Genomic DNA, 15,876 nt, shown 5'->3' with positions numbered 1-15,876 from the left:
AAATAAAGAGTCCAGATCAATCACTTGATTCCCTTCATGTGTGGTCTAGAACCCACAGTTCTGGATACCAGTGTCTACCTATGAGACGATATGCCATTCCTCAACCTGACACTCAAAGCCACACATCTTGCAACCTGAACACTTCATGCAATCCTCCCTGCTCCCACCTGCACACCAATGGCCACTGTGTCCCTCTTGTGCTCTGCTTATCTGGCCACTAATGTGGCTAAGGCCTCGAGCTGAAAACACCCTCATTCCAGAGGGTTTATGCTTTTGTGCCATGCCCCACCCCTCCCAAATTACATCTGATTTTTTTTTTTTTTTTTTTTTTTTTTTTTTGTATTCTGGGCCTCTGAGGTCCTCCATGCTGCTGCCTGGTTATTCTCTTGCCTCCCTTTCCTCCTTCCAGTTCTTCAGCTGTTGGAGTAAGCATTCCTTCACAACCATCCAGTCTGCAGTGGTGCAGTGGTCTTATCTCTCCTTGCATTTAAACTACAATTTCCTGCCTTTGCATGGTTCCTCAGGTCTATAGTTCAAGGTGTAGCTATCATATAGTTCATATGTAGCTATATGTATACATATATTAGACACACACACACAGACTACAAACTCCTGGAAAATAGAATTATATTATATATATTTTCTTTCCTAGGAATTGTGTAAATAGCTAAGTGCTAGTTAGTAACTTGTGGACTAAGAACCTATTCAGCTTTGAACTCTTTCTACAGAATAAGTCCAACTTCACAGGTAGCTCTGAGAACTAAATGAGAAACTGTTATGGCTTGAATGTGAAGTGCCCCACTCCTACTCACTCATACATTAGCACTTGGTCCCCAGCTGGTGATAATGTTCTGGGAGATCATAGATATTAGATCTCAAACTCAGGATAAATGGATAACTGAGGTGCCTATTTAAAACATATCAAAGTGGATGCTGGCTGCCAGGTTCTCCCAGCCTCTCTCAATACCTGTTACAGAGTCATCATCCCCCTGCCCAACCCCTTCCCCTACCCCCACCCCCCAAAGTCTTCAGACCAAGGACTGGACTGGACTTCCCTTCCCCCAGCCTGTAATCCCTATATAACCTTAGCCATTTTGGACATGGGGTCTCTTGACATTTTGGTATTCTTGGTCTTTGGGTTCCTAGGGAATCTCTTTGCTCCCTCTCCCTTCTCTTCCTCTCTCACACCCCCACCCCTACCTCTTCTCATGGTTTAGTCTGGATCTTTTCAGATGCCTCTTCCTGACTCTCCCTCATGTCAACCTTCTCCTCCTCCGGACCTGCCCTCATTGTTTTTTCATTCAATAGAATCGTGTGGACTTGGAGTCTGGACATAGAGCAGCAGGGGTGGGGCTAGAGAGCTATGGACACTGATCCTGACCTGAGGTCTCTTCCTAGTCCATATGAGAAGTAGTTGTCTCAAGTCATTCTCACCACTTTACCTTCTGTGCAGTGATGGGCTGTAGCCTTCTAAATCACGAGTCAAAATAAATCTCTTCGACCTTAAGTTGCTTTTTGTTAGGTATTTGGTGACAATAAGAAAGGCTAATTAACACATAAGGACTGTGACAGTGTTCGCACAGTGCCTGACGTGTCAGAAGTGTTCAGCAAACAGTTTTCACTCCCCAGCATTTACTCCAGCACTGCAAACATTCTAAGTACTGAATAATTACCTGCAGGTGGATGGCTGAAGAACAAAGGACTCAATCAGAGAAACCCACACCAGAAGACACAAGAGCAGCCCTGTCAGAGAAATCAAGTAGCTTTCCTTGGCTAGCCCAGGCAAGACATTCTGCCTGAGGGGAGACCTCGGGAGGGGAGGGGAGATCAACATGGCTTGGCAATGAGGTCATGAAATATTGACTAATAGGAAATCAAGGTTGATTTAGGAGTTGCTGCTGTGGGCAGCTGAGTTTTGTACGTTCGACTGAATTTGTCATTTGTCAAGACTCCCAGAAGGATGTAGGAAGCACATGTTTCTTATCAATGGAAAATAAATTCTTACAGCAATCAGTTCTCATTGGTGTAGACTTGGCTCTAGGATTCGGGAGAATCAGGGGCCTGGGGAGATTGCTCAGTTGGTAAAGTGTCCCCAGGGCAAGCTTGAGAACCTGGGTTCAAATCCTAGCACCTGTGTAAAACAATCCTGGCTCCATACACACCTGTAATCCCAGGGCCTACACACAGAGACAGATCTTTGAGGTGAGGGGCTGAGGAAGATACCAACATACACTTCACTCAGACACACAAGAAATGAAAATATGTTGGTCTGAAGACCTATGCATGGACATTAGCACTTGTAGAAAAGCCCTTCAGGGGCTGGAAAGATGGATTGGAGCACTTGCTGAATACATGAAGACATGATTTGAATCCCCAGAACTTATGCTAAAACCTATGCACGGCTCCCATGCCTACTCCACAAAGTCCAGGTTCAGTGAGAGCCTGAAGATTGGTAGAGCAGTGACTGATGGAAAATTACCAACACTGACCTTTGACCTCCACAGCTATGCATGCATAGACACACACACAGGCATAGACACACACACACACACACACACCACATACACACATACCACACACACACACATACACATCATACTACACACACACACACACCACACGTATACACCACACACACACACACACACACACACACATACACACAACACACATACACACCACACACACACTCACACTCACACTCACACTCATACTCATACTCATAGTGAGGAAGGGTATTGCCTTTTCAGATACTGACTATCTGGTTTCTCAGCCTAATCTGTTGGGTTCATGGCGGTAACTCTGAATCCTTTGTTCGGAGGAATGACCTGTGGGCCGTGGCTGTAAACAAGATGACTAGTCCCTCAGCTCCCTGTTCACCACAGGGAATGATGGAAGGGTCAGAGATTTACCTGTCATTCCTCTGAATCCTTTCTTCATCCCTTCTCCTCCCTCCAGTGGCAACAACATTCATGCCTGGCATTTCTTTTAAAAAGAGGGATTATAGTTAGGAGCCTCCTTGATGTACTGATATCCCACAAGTCCATGAACAACTGGGAGAAATTTACTCTCCATGGCTACAAAATGCTAAATCTGGAAGGCAGGTCACTTGGAAGGCAGGTCACGTCACCTGGAAGGCAGGTCACTTGGAAGGCAGGTCACCTGGTTCCAGAATTCCTCGTGAGGGTCTGTGAATCAGACAATAGAGCTCACTAGGTCTATAGGGGAAAAAAAAAAACCCTGAAATTTACCATTTCCTTCAGTTATTGTTTGTGAATGAAAGCAACACACCCCAGTGTGTAAGCCTGTGAATACGGGTGTTTTCAGAGTCCAGATCCCCTGGCGCTGGAGTGACCAGTAGATGTGAGCTGGAAATCAATGCAGGCTCTGCAAGAGCAGTGCTCACTCCTAACTGCAGAGCCATCTCTCCAGCCCCACACTTCCCTTTGTATCTCACTTGGGCTACTGCAAAACTCTCAAATTATAATTTACTTACCACCTCCCACAGGCTCTCAAGTAGCCCAGGAGGCCTTCAAATTCTGTGTGTACCCAGGGAGGTCTTGAACTTCTGCTCCTTCCGAAGCATGCGAAGGCCTGCTTTGTGCCGTGTTAGGGATCAAGCCTAGCGTTCCATGCGTTCTAGGCAAGCACTCTACAAGGAGCTAGGTCCAGGGCCCTCTTTTGGTTTCTTGCCCTTTACATTTTCTTTTAAGGAACCATTCATAGGTTTGTGAGTGAACTGAACTGATGGCTCTTAGGCGATCTCGAGCATTTAGCAGCCAGATGGCTTCCTCCATGACTCATCGCCCCAAGCCGGCTCTCTAGAGAGGAGGGGATGTGGTAGCCCACTCACCGTTGGCTTCAGGGCCTCTGATGAAGAAGAAGAATTTGTGGTGAGAGGTCCTGGCCTGCGGGAGGGACCGTTTCTGATGAGGTCATCGGGAGGGAATGCCTCCCTGGGCAGAGGTGGGAGCCTGGGCCAGCTGCCAGCAGCGGGGTCAGGAAGCAGGACAGACAGAAAAAGGAGTTCTGCCTGAGGATTAGCCATCTTTAAGGGTCCTGTGGAATTGCTTTGAAGTTTCATCCTCAGGCAGGCTCAAGCTCTGGGGGGAAAAAAACAAACAAACAATGGACTTTTGTTTTGTCCCCTCCTGATCAGAGAGGACCCAACCTTGCATTAACTCTGATGGTTCTGACCGCAGTTGGGCCCTGCCACAGCTCACAACACCCATCACCGGAAAATTGCCTAGCATAGCCTGTGCCTTCTAACGTTTCAGCAGAGTTTAAACGGTTTCTCAGGGATTCCTTGCAAACTCACACACCTTGTTATACAAGTCAAAAGGGTGTTTTAGAGACAGTGTCCTGGGGGGAACTAAGGTGTTTTGTATTGTCTTTACAGTATGAGACTTGAACACAGCCAAGCATTCAACCCTACACCCCCACCAACTCTATAGCCTACGAGGATCTAGGTATAAGCAAAGCTCCAGGCTGATTTGGGGATGTAGTCATGTTTTGTAACTAGGATAACATGGGTGTCCTTAATCTTGGTGTTCCAGACCTCTGAAACCAGGCCCTGCTTTATACAGATGGATATCATCGTAGGAAACCCAAACTGTAACAAGATACAAATAATAATAGTTATCATGTATAAAGAGGTGTGTGTGTGTGTGTGTGTGTGTGAATGCTGCCTGTGCAGATGAAGCTAAGAGTACTGGATTCCTTGGAACTAGAGCTATAGGTGAGAGATGGGAACCAAACTTGGATCCTCTGGGAGAGCACAAAACTCTTACCTGTTGAGTCATGTCTCTGTCCCCAAAGCTAACATTTCTTGAGTGTCTGTTATATAGAGTTTGGACAGGCCACCATTCAATGCCTGCTGGCTGTGTGTGTGACCTTTTTGCCAAAAGAAACAATAATTCTTTTTAAGATTGAGAGAGAGAGAAAGAGAGAGCGAGAGAGAGCTTTACTGGCAAAAAAGTTAAAGTGCACACATAGTCATTAAAATGTAGGGATGGAATTCAAACCACCATCTGTCAAATCCCTGAGTTTATGCAGTTGACCTAGCATGAGCCACGATCCAGTTTGCTTGGGGACTAAGGAGGTTGCCCAGCACATGGGACTTTCCCACAGGAACTGGGAGGATCCTAGATGAGTCAGTCAGACTCTATCAAGACTGAAAGGTTTCTGCTGGAGACTGAAGCTCCCACTCCTCTTTTGACCACATGGCGTTGGGCAGGCTTCTCCACCATGGGCTCCCCTGCCAGGGGCCTCATCTGATGGTCACACCCGTCCCAGAGATGACCATTGAGTAAGACCACATAGATAGCCACACCTACTGTGTGTCCCACAGGGGCAGCAAAGGTGAGTCGCACACAGGTGCACCTGGAGAGGCCCCGTTTGCACTGTCTAATGGCTTCAAATCCAGAAAGAAAACAAAAACATTATAATCTCTTCAAGTAACTTTCTGTTCTCACTTCCCTTCTTATCCTCTGGGACTCATCCAATTCAATATATCCTAAAGTCTCTCAGGCAAGCTGAATTATCTGAGTTCTCTCTTGCACTATATTATTTTTATTTAGTTTTTATAAGGCAAAGTTATAACATAGTCCCCAAACTACACAATAGAGTTTCCCACATTTGGGGAAATCTCAAGGGTTGGAAGATCTGGATTGCAATGGCTAAGCATCACCCTGGGAAAACTCCCTTCTTGACTGAGGGATCTCTTGCATTTATTGAAATAATTTTTCACTTATTTTTTTGACAACTGCGTACACGTATTCAGTGTATTTTTATCATATCCAGTCTGCCAGTACCCTCATCTGTCGCTCTCCCACTGCTTGAAGCGGAGCCCCTTCCAGCCCGGTTGCAAAGGCCTGGGATTCACTCAGTGTAGGTTAGTGCAACCTCACACTCCCGTGAGACAGAGCAGGGTCCTGAGTGTGCCCCCATTCTCAAAGGCTATTTGGGATCCTCAGTTTTCTTCTCTCTATAACCAAAACTTGAATTCTTTCCTCATCAAGGTTTTCAGAAGTCTCTTGGGATAAAGCTACTTCATTGGCTTAGTATTTGCTTTGACTGGTGAGGCTGCAGGTATGATCCTCAGCACTGAAGAGGGAAAAAAGCCTGGGAGAGAAAGTAGGGTCATTCGATTGCCCAGAGATAGACAAGGCAGTTAGCAGCTTAGCAGCTAAGCAGCTTGTCCATCTCAGGTCTGCCTGCCGCTGCAGCCCACGCCCTCAGCACAGCCCCTGCTTCTTGGCTCCAGGCAGGTGACAGGTTACTTCTCTGCTGGTGAAATGAAGCAATTTAAACCAGATTAGAATATTTTAGAGGCAGGTTTGGGAGAGTTCACTGGGCCTAAGAATTGAGGCCAGGGGAGTCACCATGGGGAAAGAGGGGAAAGGGCAGAGAAGAAGGGAGGGAGAGAGGGAGAGGAAGAGGGAGAGGGAGGGAGGGAGGGAGAGAGAGAGAGAGAGAGAGAGAGAGAGAGAGAGAGAGAGAGAGTACAAAATATAAATATAGGGAGAAGCCTCTGTAGGAAGGGCCACCAGGCGCCTGGACTAGAAAATTTATGGTTGGGACAGGGCATGCCAGGTAGGGACTGAGGTATGCTGGGAAAACCTAGAGGCCAGGTCTGCTTTGATATGTAAAATATACACCTCAATCCCTTGTCCCAGGGTCTCTGGAAAGCTGACACTGTGAGGAGCAAGACTCTCTCTCTCTCTCTCTCTGTCTCTCTGTCTCTCTGTCTCTCTGTCTCTCTGTCTCTCTTTCTCTCTCCCTCCCTCCCTGTCCCCCCCCCCCCTCTTTTTGCCCAATCAGCCTGCTCAGAACTTCAGAAAACACACAGGCCCTAGGAGCAATTCTGGTGGGCTGTAGCAGCCCACAGGGTGTTTACCGCCAAATGAGATTCACACTCCACAGCTGGGCCAACTTCTGCCCCCACCCTCACCCCCCACCAAATCTTGCCAATGTGAGGTTTATAAAAGTCACAGGGGCAAACCTTGTAGATCAAGTCTGATAACCTCCCTCCCCCTCCATCATAGAACCCTAAAGGCAGCATTATAACCTGAGAGTGAACACCCTTTGCCAAGGAAAATAGCTCTCGGCTTTCCATCAAGGTCTTGGCCTCACGACTCCTAGCCACAGGCAGAACTGCAAACTTGGCAATATTCCTCCTTGCCACCCATGATGCAGCTCCGCTTGGCACTCTGTCTCCTTTCCGTGGCCCTGTCACTATGTGGGGCCTGTGCTGGGGAAGGAGGCCTGAGGGAGGCTCTTTCCTAATGGAGGCCTTCATACCTAAAAGAGCACACACGCGCACACACACATTGCTTGCTAGTTTTCAGATTAGATGCTATAAAATTAGACACTAGGAAAACATTAATAAATAATAATAAATAACAGTGAAGGACTGGGGATGTAGCTCAGTGGGTAGAGAACTTGCCTTGCATGCAAATGGTCCTGCTTTTGGTCTTCGGTTCTTCATAATCTGGATGTAGTTGTATGTACCTTTGGGAGGCTGAGACCAAAGGATCAGAATTGTGGCAAGCCTCGGCTACATAGCAAACTGGAGGCCACCCCGGGCCTCTCAGAGAATCACAAGGTACATGCTATCATTTAAAAAATTCTGAGCCTGCTTGAAAAAGAGAGAGGTCTGGGAGAAAGAAAGGAGGGAGGGAGGGAGGGAGAAGAGACAGAGAAGGAAGAAAGAACTCAAACTTGTACAATCAGGCTTTTCCTGCCATGACTGACCTCGTGGTCCATCACACCCAGTCCCTGTAAAAACATCTTACAGAACACATGTCGGAGATCCCCTAGGGTACTGTGAACCGTGTTATTGATGGCACAGAACTAGCATCCTCTGAGTGAAGAGGCTAATGAATCAGGCATCCCCACTGTGTCTGTTTTCAACTCTACCTTCAATGAACATTTACTCATTGCCTACAGTGTGTAGCAGCATGTGCCTGCCTGGGGATGGGGATTCTGGTCTCTAGTACAGCAGAGCGAAGAGCACAGCCTCAGAACCTCAGCTCTCTGTGTCCTTCAACAACCCACATCACCTCTCAATGTTCCTGTGTGTGAGTGTGTGTGTGTGTGTGTGTGTGTGTGTGTGTGTGTGTGTGTGTGTGTGTGTGTGAGAGAGAGAGAGAGAGAGAAAGAGAGAGAGAGAGAGAGAGAGAGAGGAGAGGGACCCATGTGTACTTGGGGACAACCTTGAATACCATTCTTCAGGATGCTGCCTACCTTGGATTTGTGTGATTTGTGTGTTTGTTTATTTATTTATTTTTGGTTCGTGTGTCCATGATATGTGTGGTTATGTGGTGCACCGGACACACCAGATGACAGCTTCTAGGGTTCATTCTTTCTCTCCTCCCATCCTCATGTGTGTTCCGAGCATGAAACACTCCTTTGTTCATTGAGCCATTGCACCACCCTACCTTGTTTTTTGAAGCAGAAACTCTAGATAACCTGGAAATCACCTATTGAGCTAGGGTGGCCAGACAGCCCCCATCCCCGGGATCTACCTGTCCCCACCTCCTCAGAAGTGCTATTACAAATGTCAACCATGCCTGACCTGACTTCTTTTTACTATGGATTCTGGGGATCAAACTCAGGGTTTTTTGGGGGGGTTGTTTTTCTCTTCTCTTCTCTTCTCTTCTCTTCTCTTCTCTTCTCTTCTCTTCTCTTCTTTTCTCTCTCTCTTCCTTTCTTTCTTTCTTTTTGCTTTTGTTTCTTGAGACAAGGTTTCATTGTGTAGCCCTGGATATCCTGGAACTCACTATGTAGATGTAGATGATGCTGGCCTCAAACCACAGAGATCTACCTGCCTCTACCTCTCAAGTGCTGGGACTAAAGGCTTGTGCCACCTCGCCTCAGTCTCTGGGGAGACAGACCTGTCTCCCCAGTGATTCCCACTCCCGTTTCCTCACCTAGTCAGCAAAGACTGTAGCAGCACAAGCCTGTGGGGCTGTTACAGAGAACAAACGACCGAAAGCATAAATGGCTTTAACATGTGCTGCACGCATAGTAAATCCTCGATACGTTTTGTTACACATGATGAAGCTTATTATACTCACTCCCATAATAAGCTCAGAGGTCGTTAGGTCCCCAAACTCTGCTTCTATGCTGGTCTGATTTTTTTTAACTCTCAAAAGTACATATTAAACACAGAGGCCTCAAGTCTCAGTCCAGGAGATCCCAAATCAGCCAGTCTAAAGTGAAGTCCAGAGCTGTGTGTTGAACTGTCCCCAAGCGATCTGCATGGAACAGCTGCTCCAGAGGCTTAAGGGCCAACAGGAGAGCCACACCACCCGCTCTTTGACACGTCCCAGGGCCAAGCAGAAGACAGTTGGCTTTGGAGCCCTAAAAAGGCTTGTGTTGTTTGGCCATCCTATTTAACGAGGCATTGGTGAGGAGATGATTGGGAGAGTCCTCGGGTCCCCAGCCAGGGCAAAAAGTTGAAAATCCAGGACAGAAAGGGGAAAAGAAAAAAATCACCAGAGGTCATCTGCAGAGGAGCATATATGTTCCTGAGAAACACACGCACATATGTAAGTATATACACTTATACATTATATATGCATACACATTGTCTTGGGATGCATATGGCGTCCAGCTGGTTTGTACAGGCATTTGGTTTTGCCTACACCACATGTTTGCTCTGGATAAAATCCTGACCTGCCTCAATCTACAGGCCCATTTCCCAGAATATTGTACTCTGGGTCTGTGTATTCAGCTCCACCCTGAAGTGTTTGGAGCAGTGGGAACACTACTGAAATGAGAGGCTCTGCCAGAGCTCTTCCTCCCGAGATGGGCCTAATCTGATTTCTATTGCTATGATAAAACACTGACCTAAAACAACTTGGGGGAAGAAAGGGTGGATTCGAGGCAAGTCAGGACAGGAACCCAGATAAAGGCAGGAACGGAAGCAGACACCATGAAGAAACGTGGCTCGCTGCCTCGCTCTCTGGCTTATTCTACCTGTTCTCATCTACACTCCAGGACCACCCACCACCTACAGTGGGCTAGGCCCTCCCACACTAGTCATCAATTAAGAAAATTCCCAGCAGGCTTTGCCTTTAGGCCAACCTGAGGAAGACTTTCTCGGTTGAGGTTCCTTCTTCTCAGATGACTTTAGTTTGTGTCAGTTTGAGGAGACAGTGACAAGCCGACAGTTCAGAGGTTCAGTATCCAACCGGAAGGGCAGTCAAACACACCCTGCTGTGCAAAGAAAAAATACTGTGTACCTGTGACATAGGATGCCTAGGAGAGAGAACCTCCTGTTGGGAGAGGGGAAGCCATGGGGCCTGAGGTTGGAGAGGGCAATCAAACTGTCAAAGAAAGAAAAGGATTCCAGTCCGATGACAGCAGGGAAGAAAGTCACTGATAAGGAAAAGGAGACGGGGTGCCTCATTGGTAGGAACATTCATGGAGCTGGGGAAACCACGGATCTGGCACTCAAAGATCCCTGCTTTCCAGGGAAGGAGTCTGGTCTTCGTCTGCAGGTGACAAGACCACTGAAGCACTTGGTGAAGGCTGGACCCCATTACTGAGGACAAAGATAAAAGGACCGGTAAGAAGAGGAGGGGCTTGCTTTGGGACTAGGAGAGACTGACTTCTCCAGGAACCTCCCCACAGAGCTGCCAAGAGAGAAAGCTGCCTCTTGCAGAGACAAGCCAGAAACTAGAGAGAGAGAGGCTAGAGTCGGAGAATGGGGAGAATGGAGAGTCCTCTTACGAAGGCAGGAGTCCCAGGAGAGCACACAGCAACAAAAAATGCCTTAGGAGGGCATCTGCCACAGCTTTGCTCCAGGCACGACTCAACCCCAGGGTGGTCCAAGACCAAGAGACCTACGTCACTTACTGTAATCTAGCCTTCCCCTGGGCTTGCTTTTCCCACTAACTGTGGTCCTGGGTCTGCCTAGAGCTAAATTAGGCCTTGGGGCTTATCCAGCTATCTACCAGACAAGTCTTCTAGGAAGGAACTGGGACTTCCTGCTTCCCTCCTCACTTCCCAAAAGTGTCTCAGGGACTGGGGGCTGGAGTGGGTGGAACAGCACTGGCCTAACTCTACAGGACCGACCCTAGACCTGAGTCCAGAACCACAAAATTAAGCAAACTAAAGGTGTCTTAGAAACTCTCAAAAGGCAGGATCCTATTTCTGCCTTTAGAGATCTAAAAAACTATCTATTTGGACCCATTGTCCCTAGAGCATGTTGGGTAGAGAGGACAAGGTGAACGAGCTGTCCCCACTGTGCCCGCTTCCCTACCTACCTGGAGAACACTAAATGCTTTCCTCCTATAAGTGGATAGGACCATGTTCCCTGGGGTTGGTAAGATACAGGTATTTATTGGGGTTCCAGCTGACTGCTCCTTCTAGATTTTTCTGTTTCCGCCTGTCACCCGACTTTGATGACTTTTGTGTTTGCCCCATGGTCAGCCTTCTAAGATGGGACTGGCATTTCCAAAAGCCTAGAGGGTTTCTATGACTGAGAGGTAGAAGACTTTTGCTGTACAGAAAAGGGCTCTGGTGTCTGCTCATATGAGCTTGCGACCTTTTTATCTCTTACTGGTTATGACCTTAGCCTTGCCTGGAATCCTTCATCTATTGAAGCACAATCCCACAGGGATGTGATGTCAAAATATGCTCATATATGTAAGTCTTCACAGCCACATATGGCACATAGATATGCATAGACAATCTCACAGGGATGTGATGTCAAAATGTGCTCCTATATGTACGTCTTCACAGCCATGTCTGGCACACAGACATGCGTATGCAGTAAGAATTAGGTACAACTGGAGGCTGGAGAGATGGCTTATCTGATAGAATGCTTGTCCCTGAAGCTCAAGGACCTGATTTCAGATCCCCAGCATTCACGTCAAAAGTAGGGTATAAGCCAGGCAGTGGGGTGCACACCTTTAGTCCCAGCACTCAGGGTTAGAGGCAGGTGGATACCTGTGAGTTCCAGGGCAGTCTGGTCTACAGAGCTAGTTACAGGACAGACGGAGCTACACAAAGAAACCCTGTTGAAGAAGGGGATGAGGGTAGGAGCAAAGAAGAGGGAGAGGGAGAGAGGGGGAGGAGGGAGGGGAAAGGAGGAGTAATGGGGAAGGAGGAGGAGGAGGGAGAGAGGGAGGAGGAGGAGGGAGGTATGGTGGCAGCACATGCCTATAATCTCAGTGCTGGGAGGTACAGATAGGCAGAGCCCAGGGGTGCATTGACTGACCATCCACCCTAGCAGAATCAGTAAGCCCAGGCTGTGAGAGATACTGCCTCAAAAAGAAGATGGAGAGTGATTGAATACCTTGCATTGATTTCTGCCCCCTACCTCCGCACCCCAGGAAGACATACATACATACACACTTGAGTCACTCTGGTCCTGTTCCTCTGCTGAGAGTTCCTGGGTGTCTCTTCTTTAACAGACAAGACCCTGGACAAAGGACTCGCTTGCAGTAACACATGGAGCCAAGGGGTAGCAGATGCTCAGAGCTGCTTGTCCACAGCCATCCTGACACTTTTTTCAGGCACCTATGGAGAGCATTTCAAGAACAATTTACACTTGGCCCCCAATCACCTGCACCACTCGTTGAAAATGTATACTGGCTCTGTGTGTGTGTGTGTGTGTGTGTGTGTGTGTGTGTGTGTGTGTGTGTGTTTGTGTGTGTGTGTTTGCATGTGTGTAGGCAAGCAAACATGTGTGGGTGCTCATGTGTAGACAGTGGTGCTTGAGCATGTAGAGGCTGAGATTTATGTTAGATATCCCTATCTATCATTCTGTCACATTGTTCAATGAGGCAGAGTCTCTCAAACAAACCCAGAGCTCACACATACAATTCTCCTCACTAGCCAGCTTGCTCTAGAGATCCCCTGTCTCTACCTCCTAAAACTAGAATTAAAGGCAGGCTGCCACACCCACCTCAGAATCCAAGCTGAGTCTGATGCTCAACCACTGAGCCATCTCCCCAGTCCTGCTTTGGTCTTTGAGACAGGCTCTCTCACTTCAGCCGAGAGCTCGTCAAGTAGGCTGGACTCACTGTCCAGTAAGCTCCAGTGATCTGCCTGTCTGGATCTACCTTCTCAGGGCTGGGATTGCAAGCACACACCCTGTTTTTATACAAGTGGATGCTGAGTATCAAATATAGGTCCTTGTGCTTGCCACAGCAAGGACTTTACCACCTCCCCAGATGGCAAGTATCGAGCCATCGTCCCAGCCTGCTGACTCAACAGCATTCTGATAAGCACAAGCAGCCCAACCAGCTCCAACCAGGTGATCCTCAGCCAAGAAGTGGTCTCCACTTTGAAAGATGTCTCTTAAGGCTCTAGATGGCTGCACCCTTTACAACAGCCACCCAGCCCGTAGATTCCCGGACATGGCTGTAGTCCCCATGCAGTGTTTCAGGAATTTATAACATTCCTTCATCCTTTTACCCAGAGAAGGAATGATACCCTTTGAGATAAAATAAAACAAAACAATTAAAAGAACAACAACCAAAAAAGTGTGGTCCTGTACCATCTGCAGGACTTCCAACCCTGGGATTATCATTCCACTGGATACGGTTCCCTGAAACAGACGCTGTCAGTGCGACTGTAGGGAAGCTCTTTCGTAGCCCCTGCTCTTCACACATCAAGCTCTGTGAAGTCCTGTTCCTAGTGATGGCAGCTAATACTGCTTCAGAAGCCTCTGTCTTGAGTTTTCCGCAAGCAAATGCTGTAGAGCTTCTCACTCGTCTGAGGCTCAGTCTCAGTAAAGAGACAAGAAAGAGCAAATATTTGTTGTTTGTGGAGGTGGTTTATAGAAGCATTGTTCGTGTGTGTTCGTGTGTGTGTGTGTGTGTGTGTGTGTTAGAAACATGTATATGTTAGAAACATGTGTAAGCGCAGGTGCCCATGTAGGCATGGAGGCCAGAGAGGAACGTTGTGTGTCTTGGCCTATCATTCTCCACCTTGTTCCCTGGAGACAAGAGTTTACTGTATCTCGGCTGCAGCCCGCAAGCCTCAGAAACCCTCCTGTCTTCACCAACCAAAACTCTGGGGTTACATGCCTGGCCTTTTTTCATGGGTACTGGGGATTTGAACTCAGGCCCCCATGCTTGCACAGGAAAGTGTTCTTTTTTTACTTACTGAATCATTTCTCCAGCTCGGGACTACAGCTCATTATGCCTGCTTATCCATGGGCTGCATCTAAGAATGGGTATCTGCTGGGAGAGGATGTGTAACCGAGCACTGTAAGTGATCAGCTTGGATGTGTGCTTTGGAAAGGTGGGCAGAAGTCATCCAGCTTGCCGATCACTGCATTTGGGACCTTTGGGGAGTCCTGTCTACATTTCTGCTCTTAGCTTTCTCCTGGCTCAGGTACACTCATTTGCATTTCTGTGTTTTGTCACACAGGGATATAACGAGGCATGCTGACTAGAATCCAGTCAGCCAGATAACTCAGAGTGAAGGCACTCGTCACACAAACCTGGAGACCAGACTTTGATGACTGGAACCCAGGTAAAGGTTGAAGGAGAAAACCAACAACATGAAGTTTTCCTTTGATCCTTGTGCCTGCACCTACCCCAGCATCATCACCACCATCACCATCAAAATGGTAATTTTTTTTTTTTTTTTTTGCAGTTTTTAGGCTTTCAAGACAGGGTTTCTCTCAGTACCTGTCCTGGAACTTGCTCTGTAGACCAGGATGGCCTAGGACTCAGAGATCTGCCTGCTTTTGCCTTCTGACTGCTGGAATTAAAGGCATAAGCCACCACTGCCCAGTAATAATAAATATTTTAAAAGGAAACAAAAAAGCAATAGATGCTATAAGCATACATATATATAACATATATGTAAACAAATTATGTCAATAATCACAAATATAAATAAATTAAATTCATCTGCTACAAGTATCCTCACACAGAAACAAATACACATACATGCAGGTTTACACACTAAATACAGAAGACATTTCCAAACTGAATCTAATGACTGGTGTTAGGAACTAGGCTAAGACCTAGAATTCACCTAGCATCTACTCCCAAAAACAAAACAAAACAAAACAAACATGAGAAACCAAGCACAGGAAAATATTTAAGTTTAAAAATTTGGAATGATGCCATGCATGGTGACACCTTTGTCCCAGGTGGCAGAGGCAGACAGATCTCTGTGAGTTCAAGGACAGCCTGGTCTGTGGTGAATCCCAGGTGGCTGAGGCTGCATAGTGAGACCTGTTCTCACAAAAAGCAAATGAGCATTAAAAACAGCAACAACAGAATTAGGGCTCATCAGTTAAGAGCTCTCGCTCTCAGAGAATTAGAGTTTGATTCCCCTAAGATCCACATCAGGCAATACTTTGTAACTCTGTGTTCCAGGGGACAAGACGCCCCCTTCTGGCCTTCTTGGGTAACCATGAATACATGGCACATATACATGGATACACTCACATATACACATAAGTAAAAATAAATTGATTTTTATTTGTGAAAAAAATACAGTAGTTGATAGTAACTAAAACAAATTTAGCAATAAGTAAATATTTGTTATTGAGATGAAATAAATCTTAATATAAAACATGGACAGTATTGATAAAGAAAACAGCTTACCAGTAATAATAATTATGATTGCTATCCTGAACCAATATGTACCTTACAGCATATCTGTAAAATACATCAAGCAAGCAAAAGCTGGACACATCAGCCAAGTGTGGGTACACCTGTAATTCCAGCCCTCAGGAGGAGGAGACAGGATTGATATGAGTTCCAGGCCAACGTGAGCTATAGAGTGAGCCATTGTCTCAAAAGATTGCAATCTTTATTTTCAAAGAGATATTATTGGTAACCTACAACTGACTTTTAGTAACTTCTCTTAGCAACTTTTAAACAACAGCAGAAA

At 46.8% G+C, this 15,876-nt stretch overlaps 1 long non-coding RNA gene and 1 pseudogene across 1 annotated transcript; both read right to left on the bottom strand.

The window, feature by feature from the left end:
• Positions 1 to 341: 341 nt before the first annotated feature.
• Gm10646 (predicted gene 10646) lies at positions 342 to 7,641 on the bottom strand. The gene is made up of 3 exons (NR_153957.1): positions 7,448 to 7,641; positions 3,854 to 4,103; positions 342 to 3,188 (listed from the first exon to the last, which is right to left on the bottom strand). It is a non-coding gene; the product is annotated as a predicted gene 10646 (long non-coding RNA).
• Gm22145 lies at positions 5,586 to 5,733 on the bottom strand (annotated as a pseudogene).
• Positions 7,642 to 15,876: the final 8,235 nt, after the last annotated feature.

Source organism: Mus musculus, chromosome 9 (genome assembly GCF_000001635.26).
Source record: "Mus musculus strain C57BL/6J chromosome 9, GRCm38.p6 C57BL/6J".
NCBI lineage: Eukaryota > Metazoa > Chordata > Mammalia > Rodentia > Muridae > Mus > Mus musculus.
Note: the sequence above shows the minus strand (reverse complement) of the source record. Positions and strands in the feature narration are given on the sequence as shown.